We start from the raw sequence: 17,747 nt of genomic DNA on the forward strand, positions 1-17,747 counted from the left end.
ATAACTTGATATAAAATATATAACAAACTGCATTGTGAAAGGACTTATTAATCTCATTGCATTTCTTCAGGAGAGAACTCCATTTTTTAGTTTGAAATGACCACTCTCTGTTGCCATTTATTTTGGGAGATAATAAGCTTTATATTGCCAATAAAATCACTTGTTAAATGTCTATTTCCTGTATATAATCAAAACCTCAGGGGAATAATTCATTCGTATAACTAATGGTCCCTATTCAAGTGAGTCTGTCAAGAATTTAATTACCTCTTGATTCCCTGAATTGTGTTTCCATTTTTGTCATCAGTGTAACATTAATCTTCCAGCCACTCACATCAATGTTTGTTTCAGGGTTTAGGAAACTATGTAATTGCAGACCAAGACCATTGTGCCCTCTTGGAAGCACGCTTTCTATTGTTAGTATTTGCTAAAATTTGCTTTTAAAATCCCACAATCCCACAGTTTCAGGGCTTGTGTTTGAAGGAGCATAAAGGGGGAAAGTGTTCGCTGTTAGATTAAGCATCAACACATAAAATGAGGTGTTTGAGTACATGTACGCATGTTTTTTGGACCAGCATTTCCATTTAGTCTTCCAGTGTTCAAAAAGAAGCGTAAGATAACAGTGCGTGCTTTATGGTTTTTTATCTGGAAGAAATTCTGTCCAGATAAACTGGGCTGCATTAAGCCCAGGAGAACTCTTCTATTTGGAAATCAAGCCAAAATTCAAGATGGAAATCAGGCTGTGCCTGTTGCACCTTTGTGCTCATACATTCATGACTATGGACAAGTAGTACTATCTTAATTTACACTAAAGAGGAAATTGGGAGAGTAGCATTTCATGTGATACTTCTAAATTTGGCCAGGAGATGTGCATGGAAGAATTTTTTAACACAATTTATCTGAATACAGAGAATGTTTGGGGCTTTTTGCAGGGGTAGAATCCTGTTGTGAACTTACCTGAAGCATCTTGCTGGCCCTGATTCCTTTCTTCTCCTACAGAAGCAATGTTTAAGACCTAATAAGCTACAGTAAACGTTTTATGAGATAGTGACAAATATTCTTTGAGATAACATCTCTCTATGATTTTAAAATATGAACTGTCTAGTTATTCTACAAGTTTTAAATGTCTTAGGCATTTTCATCTGGTTATGCCTCATTTTTAATCCCAAGCCTGGAGATAAAATACAAAGAAAGTGCTGCAGATGGTGTGACATTTGTAACTGATCAGCTTCTTGTGTCTCACTAAAAACATGTTTAAGAACACGCAGCAATACTGTTGTCAACCTGTTACCAGGGATAGCTAAAGGATAACCTTTTCAAAGGCCCAAAAGTTCCTCTTTTTCAAGCCAAACTTGGGTGTGTTACCTCATCTAGAGAATGAGTTCAGCATTATTTAAAAATGTGATTTAGAATATTTATAGCACTTTTAATTCATTTCATTGGACTCCTCCGGTCCACAGTTTGTGAAATAAAGTCTACAAATTCAGAATGGACACAAAAACATGGAATGTGAACCATAATTAGGGAGCTCCAGTGAAACCTGCTGGTCTCAAGTTTAAATCACGCAATGGATAGTCCCTTTCCATACAATGCATAATTAAATTCTGATGCTTATTATTACAGGATATTGTATGAACAATAAATAAGTTTAAAAGGAATTAGATAAGTTAGCAAGCAATGGATTCAGTTACAACTTTTAGCACTTTTGTTATGTAGCTAAGGACACTAGTAATTGTTGATTTCAAGAAGCAGAGAGCTTATAAAAGGGGGAGGATCATGTTTCGTCTGCTTTTTCTTTTAAACATCTGTTATTGGACAACTTCAGCAAAAGCTACTGGGCTAACTGGATCTCTGGTTTAACGCAACAGGGCTACTTTTCTTTCATGTTCTGTTGATTTTGACCAAAAGAAGCATATTTGCTCAGGTTTAGAGACATCATCAGCTTTTCTAATCGTTACTGAAGGTGGCTGGAGTATCAAAGCATCCAGTCCACCCCTTTGGTTCCCTAAGGCTGTTCTATGCTACTGCAGCAAAGGGCAGCGTTTCCAGGACACCGGCTGCCTTAAAGTATCAAACATAAAAAAGATAAATGAATATAAGATAACACAGTTACAATTTCCTGAGCATTTGCTGTCTCAGTGTATAGGGCCCACTGGTCTATGGATAATCAATAGAAAATAGAGCAGCCCAAAGGTTTATGTCTGATATTTATGCTCGAGGAAGCTACAGGAGTTATGTGAGCACAAACTTAATTAAAAAGCACGTTTTATGCTATGTTGAACTCAAGATCATATCCCAAGTATTTTCTGATGCTCACCTGTGCATCAAAAGGAGCAGAATATGTTAGTAGCTGTGAGCAGGGTTATATATCTGCCAAAGCAACATACTGAGCTCTTGGTAATTCCCCCCACCACAGGCTTCAGGCTGAACAAGAATAGCCTTTCCTTTTCTAATCCTAAAACCCACAGTGGTTGAGGGCTTTTTAGACTTTTACTGAATCAAAAAGTATGTCAAACAATATTACAGAGGGAAAAGAGATGAGCCAGGAATCTTTTTTCTCAACTGTTGTAATTACAACCAGTCTTTCAGGAGATAAAAATAGCATCTCTTTTGCTTTTCTCCCTGTCAGATCATATACACTTTCTTGACTGTCTCTTGAAAATATTTTTATAGTGGAAACTGTAGCTCTTGGAAAGACATCTCACCTTTTCTCTAATATTCATGGTGGTTGCCTGTTCCCAGGGAAGTGTTGCACTGTCTTGAAGCATAATGTTTAGGTAAAACCTAATGTTATACAGAAAACTGTTTTTAATACCATATGCCTTTTCATTTCAGACCTATTTGGCTAGTGATTCCAGAACATTGTCTTATGGATAAATTCCCAATTCCAGTTCCCAGTGGAATAAATGTCATGATGTCTCAATTTTTGATGCATGTGTCAGGGTGCGTGGGGGCTGTTCAGTCCATGATTAGTGGACTAGTGAGGCTGCGCAGCAGGGTGCCAAATGGGGACAAGGTGCCTGACGAGAGAGAGGGCTGCCACATCCCTCCAAAATCTCTCCCAGCAGCTCTGCTGCACATCAGAAGTGCAGGTCCTGGGCTGTGACCCACACCATATTGCTCCATCACTATCCATTAGTCTTTTTTCTATTCAGTTAGCTCGTCATCCACAGTTCTTTTCATATTCCAGTCAGACCACCGACATTGCACTCAACCTGCCCCTTCAAATGCTTCTGAATGTATTTATTATGACAGTCAGCAGCTTGATAGCATTTAATAATATTTCTTTAAGCAGACTCTGTCTGCGGATCCCACAGCCCTGCCTGCACTGTAAGGTCACCCTCTTGCTTTATTGTCATTTTAGCAACACTGCATGGAGGCATGAAAGGAAAAAGCTAAAACTGACTGAGATAGCAAACTCAATATTGTGGTGTAAATAAAGCCCTCTGCATATTCAAGGCACCTCTCTTCCAAACATCAAAATCCAGTGACTGTCAGGACTTGATACGTAGGACACGTTTTGACAGCTTGTTAAGTATTTGGGGGGAAAAAAAAAACCAACCCACCTATTTCCAAACAATTTATGCTCTAGAAAACCATGGTATTTTCAGCCCTAGTCATCAAATGAGAGAAAAACTGGTCTCTAAGGAACCTCAGGTGGTCACCAAGTCCACCCCCTGCCCTGAGGGTGTCTTCTGTACCTTCCTCCTGTCCTGTAGATTTGTCTAATCTCTACTTAAAGACCTGCGATGAAAGAAATTTCATATTCTTCCCAGTCTTCTCCAGTCCTTCACTCTCTTCATCATTAGAAATGGCTGAACTGCTGCAGTTTCAGCCTGTTATTTCTTTTTCTATCAATGTATATGGAGATGGGGTTATTTGTCTTCATCTTCACCAAGCAGAACCTGCAGTCACACCTGCCCTGGTCTCAGGTACAGCATCTGTGCTAGCAGTTCACCGCAGCAGATCTGGGTGCATCAATGAGGAGAAAAAAGTGATAATCCCAACTGAATCCCTGCTTCTCAGAAATTAGAAAGTATAAACATATATTAGACTGTCTATCCTCTCTCTGCCAGTCGAAGATTCTTTTTTAACATGTATTAGTGTTTAACTAGGCCTAAGTTTTAGAAGTATACAGTTTCACCACTTTTAGTGAGAAACTGTTCTGTAGTCCCTAATCAGAAAGTTTTCCACATATTCAGTGTATTTTTAGCACCTTTTCTTTGCACTCCTCTTCTAAAAATATTTGACATAATTAATGGATTTCCTAAAGTGATTGGTACTGGGACAATAATAGAAGCAGAAGAAAATCCACAACCTGAGCATGTTTGAAAACCTGCATCTTCGTTGTGGAGCTAGCTGCTGATTTTGAGAGCCTGGCAACACACGTTCACCAGTGGGTTACATTGCACTGACAGGGAAAGAGTAGATCCTCTGACATGTCCCAGGATTGCACTCATTGACCCCTCAGTTTTCCGTAAAAAATAATCCACTCATTTGCACTCAATATTTGTTTTGTGAATTCCCTCCAGTCAGTAGCAAAATGGTAGCGAAAGGAGAGATACTGGACTGGGAATAGCATTTATGTCCACATCTGTGTTTATTTGTCCACATGTACCTGTACGAAAAAAGAAAAGGAGGGGCATCTGCCTTTTTTCCCCCCTCTAAATCTGGTGATCAGAAAATAACAAGACTCCAAGTAAAAGATAATGGAAGTGTCAAACACCAGAATGTGTGGGATCACAGGTGGAATGATCTACTAAGAAGAAAAGAGGTTGAACAAAAATTAAGCAGCACACACCTACTCACAAGGATGATATGGGGGAGGGTTAACGAAGGTGACTTAGGCTCTGACACACAATTAAATATTCTTTATTCTTGGTCTCAACCAGATTTATCCCTCCTTACTGATCTAGCCTGATTTTTCTCTGTTCTCCCAGTCTTCCTAATTTCTTGTTGCTACTTAATGGGAATGGCTGCCTGTGGGGCATTCTTCAAAGAAATCTGAGCACTCTTACTGGAATCAGTGCCCATTTCAGCTATAAATTTGGCCTCCAACTGATATTCTGACCATTGCTTAGAAAAATTACTTGTGTAGCTGTAATCTTTGGGAACCGGAGGTATGTATGCCTGCGAGCAATGTGCCTAGGAGCAATCTGCCCATGTGTACTTGCCTGCATAATCCAGTCCTCTTATAGTTTTTCTAGCCTGCCACTACTGTAGTTTTTAAGGAGCAGCCAATGAATAATGCAGCTGCAATGTTGTTGTTCTATTTCTACACTTACTGCTATTTTTAATGTTGGGTTAAAGATGGTAGAGTGAACTACAGTCAGCTCTGTTGCCCAGGATAGCAGCTGGAGGACAATAATGGATGCAATGCAAGAACTGGAGGGCTGCTCCACCAGGATCCAAGGGTGACAGCAGCCTCCCAATGAGGGGGTACAGTCCAGGGCAGCATGAGGGCATGAACACCAAGTCTGGGGGCAGCAACCAAGGTTGGTCCACAGCCCTGCAGTTCCCAGAAAGTCTGTAGTGATGAGTGAGGCCCAAACAAGCCAGGAAGTCATGTCAGTAAGGTGAGGTGGGATGGGCAAGATGCAAGGCAAGGGCACAGGCAAACCGACAGCATATCCCTGGCCAAGGACCACAGGCTGCGGGAGTCTACTGAACCCACTTGTCCTGCAGACACGCTTCCCACTGATGTGACCCCAGATGAGATCATGAACAGCCAGGACTGAGTTTCTGTTTACTTTTTTCTGTGACTATCAACGCACTTTAGTTTGGTCCAAAATTTTCTAGCTTGCCTTTCTTATGACTATTCGAACCACATTTGCTACCAGGAGGCTGCAAAAGATACTGTTAGGCTTATACTAATGGTTGATACAGTTTAACATAAGGCTTATACTACCAATGCTGACTAATTTTGATCATTAGAAATAAATGTCAGTCTTTGCTGTGTAATTAAATTTTAGTTTAAAAATCTTTTTCCATTCCTTAGTGCTGCTTCTACTTGCAGTATCAGTTGAGTATTCTCTTTTGCTTCTATTACATCATGTTTCTAATGGATTGAAGACAAAAAGCCTTCCCATTAAATGCAGCAGAAGTTGACCAGAGCTCTAATGCGTGTTTTTTGCTAAGGATTACTATATTGGTTTAGTCACATTAAAAATATCAGACATGAACTAGAGCAAAAAGTTAGAATATTAATTCAGTCCTCCAGATTAGAGACAATAGAAATGAAACTTTGGTTTAGGCAGGCTCTTAATAAAAAAGAAAAGAGTATTTCCACTCTCATCTGATCTGATTCTTAGTAACATTTTAGCATTCCTAGTAACACTTAGCATCCAGAATGGTTCACAGTGTGGCCTCAGCTGTATAAACAAAATGACTCTTCAATAACACTCCAACAAACACATTGCAATTTGCCTGAAACAAAAATGCGTTATTATCTCTGTGCCAGACAATTATTGGACACCCACTGATATTAAAAATAATTTGCTTAGAGTGATAATTTCTAGCTAAAATATGCTTCCATTAGGCACTTATTTATAAGCTTCTGGAAAATGTCTAAGGAGCACATGCAGAAATGGGTTGTAATGTTCTAGTTTGGCTCTTACCTGTCACAAAAATATTTTGCCTGCACAATTGGAAAGCCTGAAATATGGCTTCCTGCAGAAATATTATTTACACATGATGTCAGGACAATTCTGTAAATGTTGTAAAACATAAGCTGATTTTTTTTAATATGAATTTTCTGTCTCCTAAATTAATATTTCTCCACCTCAAAAATCCCTAAGTGAACAATTCTTCCTTTCTTCATGGTCAAGAGCACCAACCTGCCACCATTGTCTAAAAGAGATGTGGTAAACCATGCACTGACTGTAAAGGGAACTGGGGTCACCACCTCTGTCCCAGGCACACGCAGGGTAAATGTTTAAAGCTAGATGCAGTGGATCCCACTTCTGTGAGCCTTAACTGGGTGCACCTTCTAAAAAACGTAGCAGCATTTTCAAGACATGATGAGACAGGGTTATGGCCCTTCAGTGCTTCACAAGGCTAAGGCTTGACAAGGGTTTACAGTCTTTATCTGTTTATTTTGATTGGACAAGACAATCTAAACTTTAAAAACCCCAGGATCTTATTCAAACTGTGCAGTTTAAAAGCCTAACGTAGACATTGCAGCCTTTTCCTTTGAACTAACCTTTGAGATAGTAGTTGCAGTGAATAAACTAGCCGCTTGTAACAGGTATTCTGAGTACATTCATCCATTACCACTTTGCCAAGTGCAAAATATAAATGCTTGGATCTGTTGGCTTAGCTTACATTAGGTTAGGTTAGGCTGGGCAAAACTATCTAGAAATGCATAAGGGTGAGCCCTCTACTCAGCCCAGCACATACTTCCTGAGGCGTCGATACGAATTACGCTGTTGCTGTGGAGACAGTGCGGGCTCCTGAACTTCTTTGCTGGTACACCTACAGGTGGCAAAATTACAGACGAGAACCCCCTTCTACTCAAAACTGAGCTTTTTATAGAAAATCATTCTGCATGTCATTTATTTGCAAGATCTGTGAATCAGTATTTTACTGTACACTCCCCCATCTCAGAATGATTGAAATTTGCTTTGCTGTTACCAGAGAATAAGAACGTTTTTTCATGTGTGCAACTTAAAATAAGCTTTGCAAATCATTCATGTCATAAAATTTCAGGTTTTACAGCTCCATTACTAATGGACATAAAATCTTTTACAAAACCATTGTTTCTGCAGTACGGGAATTTAGTTGTTACTCGTTAGTGATCACTCAAGGGTGCTCCTCTGTGATAAAATGGAAATTAATGAGAAGGATAAAAAAGTAATGTGAAATCATATTGCACTAATCCCTCACCAACTCATTCTTATAGATAAGTCTTTGTAAGAAGTCAAAAAAAGCTGGTCAAATTATTAAAAGCAAATTACTGAGCAGAGATTTTTTTCTGCACAAGGACTTTAATTGGCACAGGGCATTAGTAGGTCTGAAGATACTTTCCAGGGCTTTAATGTGAAACTGCCCAGCACGGGAGGAGGAATAAATTGCTCTTTTCCATCCAGCTTTGTTGCTGTCTTGCTTCTCGTTTTCTCTCTGTTGGATTTAAGTTCAGGAAAAGGCTGCAATAGCTCGTAAATGGGGGTAGCATTGGGTGTCAAGGCAGAATCAAATCTCAGCATCATTCCTGCCAGTGCAGCCTGTATCTTGGAGGACATGTCTTCTCCCTGTGCCAGAGGAAAAGCTGGGGCTCTTGTGTCCAGCTGCCCTTGCTCTTTCATGTGCTTTCACATCCCCCACATTCCGGTCTTCATGTTTCAAGACAACTGGAGCTTGTGCCGGGCAGTGGACGTTGGCTGCACATCTGTTTTGACCTGAGTCCATATTATTGGGCTGCCGTGACCATTCCCTTTGAGCTGAAGACATTTCACTCAGCGTTTCTGCAAGATCATTAGAAATAGTGCTGTCATCAGCATCTAGTTCACTCATGTGCTGAAGCAATCAAATGAAATTCAGATGATAAAACAGCACATAGCCAGGAAAATCTAACCGTACAGTGTCTCATTGCTCCAGGATATCTTGAGGCACTCCACAAAGACATGCAATAATTTAATAATAATGACTGCTAGGCCCAGGTCCCAGTCGAAAGTAAAGGAAAACTAGTGAGTATTCAATTTTAATTTATGCCACGGTAGCAGTGTTGACTCCAGCAGAGAACTGGCATACCTTAAGGAACTTGGTTTTTTTGAAGCGGTGAAACAGTTCTAGAAATTGTGAAAAATACTGTCAAGTCAAATTTGAGGCTTTTACTCAGCTGAAGTGAAAAAATATGTGTTAGTAGCTTTCTTTTTAAAATCCAGTATAAATTTTTCTTTCAAATTAAAAAAAATACTAAAGTAAAAAGTCTTTGGGTCTGTTTTCCATTTATAACAAAAAAAAATAAGTGCCATTTTGCATTTTATTGAGAAGTACAAATTCTAAATATCTACAGCTTGTAAGCATAAAGGATCAGAGTAGCAAATATGCAATATAAAGACTTGGTGATTGAATTTGATCCAGATGGTGGAAAATATTTCTGCCTATTGGCAGCTTGTCAGTCAAAGAAAACACTGAAGGAGTTATTTTTTCAGTTAATGAGCAATTTTAATATATGTATTTCATAGATTTTCCAGCTTCTTCAGCCTGATAATTGTCTGGAGTTTATTTATAAGATAATATTGTTTTATGGTTTCTTAGGTGGCCATAATGTTAGGGACTATAGTATCAGTGTTTTCTATCCCACAACAAGTGCGTGCCATCCCTGCTTAGGTAAGAGAAATGTTTAAGAGAGGCACTGACATAAAGATATGTAGTCTAATGTTGAAATTGGTCACAGATTAAATACAACACTGTGAAACTTTGCTAGCACAGGTAGCATACCAAAGTTTACAGCTGAGAGTTAATTGCTTTTCTTCTAAGCTGTTCCAGCAGAAATTTCTGCTGAGTTTAACTTAATATCTGTGATATTTTTATAACTTATTGTCTAATGCCTGGAATTAAATGGTAGAAAATTTGCATGTATGTATGGACAAAGTCATAATTACTTGGCTTTTCTTCTAAAAAAGTAATTGAAAAGAAAGGTGTATGGTATTGGCAGTAGATATTCTCCAAGAATTAGAAACAGAACAAGGTTTTTTTCTAGTAAGGTTTCACACAAATCTCCAGGAGCACAGAGTTAAGCGTTAATATTCATAAAAATTATACAGTCCCTATATTTCACATCTTTATTTCTGGCTCCCTCAAATTCAAGCAGTTAGTTATGATTGACTTAGTGACTCACAGGCCATGTTTGGGAGATTATAAGGACACAGGAACTGCCAACCTGGGTCAAAGCCAAAGTCCATCTTATTTGATATCTCCGTCTGTGAGACTGGTAGTGTGAGGTGCATTACTGGAAGATGTAGGTACTTCACCTCCTACACAAACCTCACACCAGGCTTTCAGAGATTGACCTTGGTTTTGTTTGCCCATGCCTTTATTTTTTTATAATTTTATCTATAACACCTAAATAAATTAGTGTTTTAAACAAAAACTGTGACCCTGGTATGATTCACTGTGTCCTGAGCCAGATCTTTGCCAGAAGAAGTGGTTGGTGTCTATCCTGACATCAGTAAGGCATTCGACACAGTCTCCCATAGCATCTTCACGGGCAAGCTAAGGAAGTGTGGGTTGGATGAGTAGACAGAGAGGTGGACACAGAACTGGCTCAACAACAGAACTCAGAGGGTTGTGATCAATGGAGCAGGGTCTGGCTGGAGGCCTGTCACTGGTGGTGCTCCCCAGGGCTCTGTGCTGGGTCCAGTCCTGTTCAACAGATTCATCAGTGACCTGGACGAAGGGATAGAGCGTAACCTCAGCCAGTTTGCTGATGATACCCAGCTGGGAGGAGCGGCTGATACACCACAAGGCTGTGCTGCCATCCAGCGAGACCTGGACAGGCTGGAGAGCTGGGCCGAGGGGAACCTCATGAAATTCAACAAGAGCAAGTGCAAGGTCCTGCACCTGGGGAGGAACAACCCCAGGCACCAGTACAGGCTGGGGGCTGAACTGCTGGAAAGCGGCTCTGTTGAGAAGGACCTGGGAGTGCTGGGGGACAGCAAGGTGACCCTGAGCCAGCACTGTGCCCTTGTGGCCAAGGCGACCAACGGTGTCCTGGGGTGCATTAAAAGGAGTGTGGCCAGCAGGTCGAGAGAGGTTATCCTCCCCCTCTACTCTGCCCTAGTGAGACCACATTTGGAGTGCTGTGTCCAGTTCTAGGCTCCCCAGTTTCAGAAGGACAGGGAACAGCTTGAGCAAGTCCAGCAGAGAGCTACCAAAGTGATCAGGGGGCTGGAGCATCTCCCTTATGAGGAAAGGCTGAGAGACCTGGGTTTGTTCAGCCTGGAAAAGAGAAGACTGAGAGGGGATTTCATCAATGCTTATAAATATCTAAAGGGTGGGTATCAGGACAATGGGACTAGGCTCTTTTCAATAGTGCCCAACGACAGGACAAGGGACAACGGGCACAAGTGGGAACACAGGAAGTTCCACCTCAATATGAGAAAGCACTCCTTCCCTGTGCGGGTGCCAGAGCAGGGGCACAGGCTGCCCAGGGAGGCTGTGGGGTCCCTTCCCTGGAGACATTCACACCCTGCCTGGACGCGTTCCTGTGTCCCCTGCTCTGGGTGTGCCTGCTCAAGCAGGGGGTGGGACGGGATGAGCTCCAGAGGTCCCTTCCAACCCCTGCCATTCTGTGATAATTCAGCCTGATACACCAGGCACCAGGCACCTCTGAGTGCAAACACTCTTACTGGAAGTCAAAAGGGCAGTTCAAAAGATCAGCCTGCTCCAATTATCAGTGAATAGTTTGAAGGCATGTAGGTATTGTAAATCTTTCTTCACTACTACTACACAAAACAAAAGTAATAAAGTTCTTTATGAACTTATTCTTTTTATGCAATGGTCCATTTTATGCAGTAGTTTACACAGGTCAAGTACACAGCACTTGATTGCACAAATAAATTATTCCACAAAAAATAGTGACAAAGGAGCAAGTTGGGGTGTTTTGTAATAGCACAAATTACTAACACCTTCTCCAGCAATATTTATTAGTGACATTAGTTCAAAAGACTGCACAGGGGAGACCAAACCCCTCAATTTCATTTGGAAATCTAAGGAAGCACCAGCAGTCAACTGATAATCAGAGTTAAGAAAAAGTTATGAGGAAAATCTGATCAAAACTGAGGAAGATCAAGCTGATAAAGCTGTACACCATAGGAAAATCTATGGGTCTGGGCTGGTGATCAGACAGTCCCAAAACTTTGCCAAGTGCCCACCAATGTTACTGTTGATCTCTGAGGCACTTTTGTCATCATTGTTGCACAAAGGAGGCTGAGACAGGTTCACATGCGTGAGGGTTTATTAGTGGGATCAGTAGCTGATGGCATCCATCTGCTCTAACAGGAAAAGTTACTTTTTGGAAAAAAATGAAGGGTGGAGGAAGATTTGGGGTAACATTGCCAAACATCGAAACACTTTCTAACTCCAGAGACAGCCTTGACGAAGGAAAGGAAGACCTTCACACTGCCCATACGACTGTAGTGAGCCTGGTTAGGGCAAAGCCCGCTCTGGACCCCGGCACAACTCTGCGATGCTGGATCTGTGAGCATCTCATCACAGAAAGACAGACATTACAGCTGGGAGAGGCTTACCATTTAGCTCTTTCCCTTCACCACCCCCTGCTCTCCCAGCACTGTGGTGTTATTCCCCATAGTACTTAAGATTAGCAGATTTGTTTTAAATGTGAAAAATTATCTAGGCTTTTCCGGTTCCCTTGGGGCAGATTATTCTACATCCAAATTGATTTCACTGTCAAGAAGCTTTGCCCTTTCTTATTTTCACACTATTAATTTCAGTGTTGCTGCTTGAACAAATCCTTCCCACCCTCTTTGTGTACAACTTTCAGATGCCTGTACATGACCTTGGCTGTCACATACGTGAGGTTTTTACGTTGCCATTTCAGTCCTGAGGACAATGATGCAGTGTAAATTAGCACAGCTGAGTACTCCTTTTTTAACGTGATTCGTGTCTTGCACCAAGCTAAATACATGTTCGCAGAATTGGAAATACTGCTCTTGCATGCTTTCTTGAAAGTCTATTAGTCTTTCTGTTCCCCGGGTAGTTTGTGTTCTTTTTAACTGTTGTTTTGTTAGGAATTGAGTTGCTGGCTGACAAGTGGCATTAAGTCAGTCTTAAAAAAAGATTAGTAAAATTTCATATTTATGAATACTAAACAACTCTACGCTTGTCTGTAGAAGCTAGACAGAATGGAGTTTTTAATCAGGCTTGTACTTTTTCATTTTGGATTTCCAATATCCAAATCTCCCTGCAGCTTCACGGGAAAACTAAGCAAGCAGAGTTATCTTCATCTGACCCTCTTCTCATTCAGTTTATTCTCACTTATCAAAACAGATCATGGTGCAAAAATTCAAGAAGGAATGGCTGTAGCGCAGGCTCCTTTTTTCCCAAATACTTGCAGTATCTAAGAAAATTTAAGTTTAAACTTAACAGAATAAGGACATCCATCCCCCCCGCACCTCAGAAAAAGACAGAGAAGTTGGCAAGTGTTGCCAACTGTGTGGTCAGACTGCAAATGAAAGACTTAAGGAAAACACTGCATGGTCACTAAACAACCAGGCTTACAGCTGCCACTAACAACTTCTTAGGTTACCTTCTGCATGTCTGCAGAGATGTCATTGGGAACTTTCTCTGTGTGTGAACTCAGTCAATGGCCAAGTCTGTGGTTACACCAGGAAAGCAAGAATGGCTCAGCAGCATTGGCTTTCTTCTCAACTTGGTCAAGTCACTTCACCTCCGTATACTTCATGATCTTAATAAAAGAAGCTACCATGGCTTCAGTGATAGTATCCAGCAGGTCATAGTGTCGACCTCGTCCCCACAAAGTGCCTGTAAGAGGGCACTGCTACGGCCCTGGTATTGCGGATGGAACAATGAGGCAGATGATCCCAAAGTGCAGTTTGACCAACGTTCCCCAGGCCGCGCTGCCACCCTAACTGCAAAAACACTTTTCGCATAAAGCAAGTACACTCACACAGGACTGACTTCAAAGGTTCATTCTGGAGAATTCATATTCAACATGCATTTCGAATTGCAAAGTGAAAAAGCCCACTATAAAAGCAGAGAGGTGATATATACGTTTGAAAGGAGAAATTACACTGAGTGCCTGTTACAATACAAAACTTTTCTTTCGGGGAACAGTGCAACTTTTCACTATGATGGGAGAGATTTATCATGTAGAGACTTAACAGCATTTGAGTGCCCAAACCTTCATTAAAGTCAGTGTTCAAATGGAGTAAAATACTGTCCTTAATACAAAAAGTGTGAATTGAATATAGAGAAAAGGATTGCAGAGACATAATGTTGCTGATAAATTTTGTAGATTTTTGTAGAATGCTGTATAAGTGAGGGCTTTTCATTTAAGTTAGGCCAAAAACAGGTGTGAAAGGAAGATAATCAAAATAACCATGGCAGATGAGAAGGAGCAAAATGAATGAACTTATATACACTGCTAGACCAATCTCAGAACAAGACTGATACCGATAATCACATAACATAAAAGCCAGGCTAAAGCTTAGCTCAAACCTGCCTAAAAATTGGTGATAAATGAAATTTATCTATACCTTGTACAAAATAATTTCACAGCCAGTGCTCTGGAACAGCTTTTTCTCAGGTGATCCCCGAACACTGGTTCCCAGCTCATGACTGAGGATTAGCATTGGTTGAATGAAATAGCAAAATAAAGTATTCCCAATGTATTTGGCAGATTAATGGCTTTTAGAAGATACAGGTGCTTTAGAGCTTCAAAATAAATCTTTCCCCAACATATCAGGCTCTTCTGCAAAGCATAAAGAGGTCAACCTCTATCAAGAGCACATCTGCACCAAACTGCATGGGCTGGATCAGCTGCACTGTGAAGGAAAAAAAATGGGAAGAAGCTTAAAGTAAACAATGGCATAGCTGCCTTATTGCCATGTGGTGCAACTATCAAATTACTGATGCTCTAGTCTTTGTAATGGTTATCACTAGAAAGCAAATTTTGAAATTGGATTGTTTATTCAGTTACACGAAAATTTCCTTTAAAAAACCCCACTATCTTATTAGCTGATGAGTAACATCTGTGTATATATGGCTGCTGCACCTAGGGAAAAGCATTTAGAATACAAAAATGATGTTGACACAAAAAGATACTGAAGGGAGCTCGTAAGAAGAAGAAACACACAGTGTCTTAATGTCTGTCACAACGGGGAAGGTTGGTGTGTGTAAGCCAGACTTACATAACTGGGGACATGTCAGGATACCTGGTCAAGCAAGAATGCACATCACAATTTTTTTCTGGCTTCTTCAAAACACAGTCTATGCCTAAGTAGTATCAAACAAGAATTCAAGCCAGGACATCGGTGAAAGCTTTTCTCCCCTTTTTTTCTGAGAACAGAGTCTTTTTTTCATCAGAGTTCAAATATTGTGAAGAATGACCTTATTGTTCAGTTGTCAAACAGTTCTTGAAAATTTCATTTGCTTTTTACTCTTAGGCACAAGTCTACATAAAGTGCCAGTTCCTAGGTTAGTGGTAGTCTCTGTGAACTGATGGCAGTGAGGTATAAAAGAAATCCATTGTACAGGTTTTTCACTACAACTGAAACGCCCAAGTTATTTGCCATTACAGGATTTTACAATATTCATGGCAAAGAAATTTACAAGGATCCATTTTCAGGCACTTTTTTCACTGACTTTCAGAAACTCTGCCTGTAGAAATACTGTTAAATCAAGCCAAAGCTTGATACCACAATTTCAATTCCAGATGCATGCAACTTCTGCATTGGGCTGAGAGATGTAGGCAAATACCTCTTTCTTATTTATCCTAGGGCTGTTTTACACCTTCCCAGCAGCATAGGGAGACCCTGTGAAAACTGCCTCCAGAATATTGGACAGGCCTCAAAGTTTCCATTTTATAGAAATAAAATGTCTCAAAAACACACACCTGAATTTTGTAGTTTAACCTTACCACCATTTGTCACATGCATGGTCCTTCCTTAAAAAATATGTATTCAGTGATTCAGTGTTGGTCTCTACTGCTCCACCAACAGAACAAAATCTGGAATTAACACAGTGAATCTAATTAAAACATGGTTTTATTCTGTACGAGCCTCCCTGTCCTCTCTTTGCCAACCCCCCCCTATCTCTATACCTTAGAGATATATATCGCGGTATCTGTAAGAAGCATTTTTCTGGGTGTCTGCAGGATTTCATATCCTTAAGGTGGAGACCATCAGCCTGATTTTAATCACATTCATATTGGATACAAAACCAAAATCAAGGCTCGTCTTTGGTTTCCTGTGAAGCAACACACACTTAATGTACAAGCAAATAAATACTTGATAAGCCCATTCAGTTAATACCAAGAACTAATTATTTCTATAAGTTTGCAGGATCAGATCCAGTTTAGTCTTTTATAATATTTTACAGGGTTTTTTCTGTTGTTTTAAATATAATCCCGGTGACTACATTGTGCTAGCATATATGGTCATTGACATGAATATACACATTGATTCATCTATAGATATATTAACACATGCATAAACATATTTGTTTATGGGTATTAATAAACTAAGAGCTTTATTTTAAGAATAAGGCTTTTTACTGGTGTAAATGCAGTGACACAGTCAGACATAATAGTCACCTGCGATTAATTGCCAGATTTTGATTGTCCAGCTTGAAGTGGAACAATATGTTATTAAAAAGGCAATACCTGAAACTGCAAAAGGAAAAAAAGTTTATATAACACTATAGTACATCTGTCTAATTTGGAATATACTGTTAGATCATGCATAATCTTAAAAAACAGATGCTTTTCTGGTGAAAATGGACTTTCTGAAGTTTTGCTATAGACTGATGGGTAAAAAAATAGAAAAGAATACTTACAAGTTCTATTTATCATATAATCTCTGTGAAACACAGCATGTTTATTTATCAATTTGATAACATTCTCTTTAATTCCAAAGTGAAATGGCATTTGGTAATGAAGTGATTGTCATTTAAAAACTCATTTGTTTTTTGAGGTGCTATTGTGTATATATACTTTTTTCCCCTTTTTAAGTATAATACCTATAGTATGACTATGCTAAATTCAGATGAATCATGACGAACAGCAGTTTTCCAATGGGAAATGTTAACATGCTACATTCCTTTCTTTCGAAAAATAAAAGAAATTATTACATAAAACACATTTTAATTTAATTATATCCTTTAGGTCATTAAAGTGATGTAATGTGCATGTCAGTCCTCTTTTCATCCACAGATTACTTTGATCCTTCATGTGCATTTTTTTCTCTGGCTTTCTTTCATATTGGCTTTATTTTGAAATTGCATGCTGTCTGGATTATTTGTGCATGACCTCCACATTAATTTCACATTGAATGTTTACATACTCTGCGAGATTTTCATGGATCATTTATTCTACATGTGCATTTTTTTTTCCTTTGTTTTCAGTTACTGAACTTTAAATATGCTTGAATTGTAAAAGTGGCATGAAACTTTTGTGACACAAGTAGACAACTATTTTGGTAGAGATTTTCAGTACCTAACTTCACATCTTTCAGAAATACATCTCCTAAACCACATTTTATGCTGTGCTTCCAAAATGTAAAAGAAAATTATGTTCTGAAACTCTAAACCTATTCCATTTCAGAATCAGAGCCCAATACAGATTACATTTCATTTGAGCAATGGCAAACATATGGAATTGGTTCTTTAAATGAGTTAAAAAGGTCTCTGCTCTCTTGGAGGTGATCACTTGCATATGTTCAGTATAGGAAACAGTGTAGGATGTCGTCTGATGGACAACAGAGACTACCTCAGCTAAGCACTATCTGCAGCTCCCTGTGGGTGCCCTCTGGAAATACCAACTTCTTTCAGTTGACTGTATAGGGATCCTAATTCCTCACTTAGTATCGGAAATAGTTGTCCCAAGCAGGCATATCCTGTTTTTACATAGTACAGTGCCATGAGCCATTGCGACTGTCTATAAAGTAAAAGGTTTTATCATGTAAAAAACCAATTTCTTCCATATTCATTCCCCATTTGAAGAATTAAAGCAATATATATTGCTAAACATGCAATGAAATACTGCTTAT

The 17,747-nt window shown here is 39.6% G+C and overlaps 1 protein-coding gene across 7 annotated transcripts in view; it reads left to right on the top strand.

Moving 5' to 3' along the window:
* The window catches only part of DLG2 (discs large MAGUK scaffold protein 2), a 1,060,076-nt gene that overhangs the window by 1,013,891 nt on the left and 28,438 nt on the right, over positions 1–17,747 (top strand). The window lies entirely within an intron of this gene.

This window comes from Phalacrocorax aristotelis, chromosome 1 (genome assembly GCF_949628215.1).
Source record: "Phalacrocorax aristotelis chromosome 1, bGulAri2.1, whole genome shotgun sequence".
Taxonomy (NCBI): domain Eukaryota; kingdom Metazoa; phylum Chordata; class Aves; order Suliformes; family Phalacrocoracidae; genus Phalacrocorax; species Phalacrocorax aristotelis.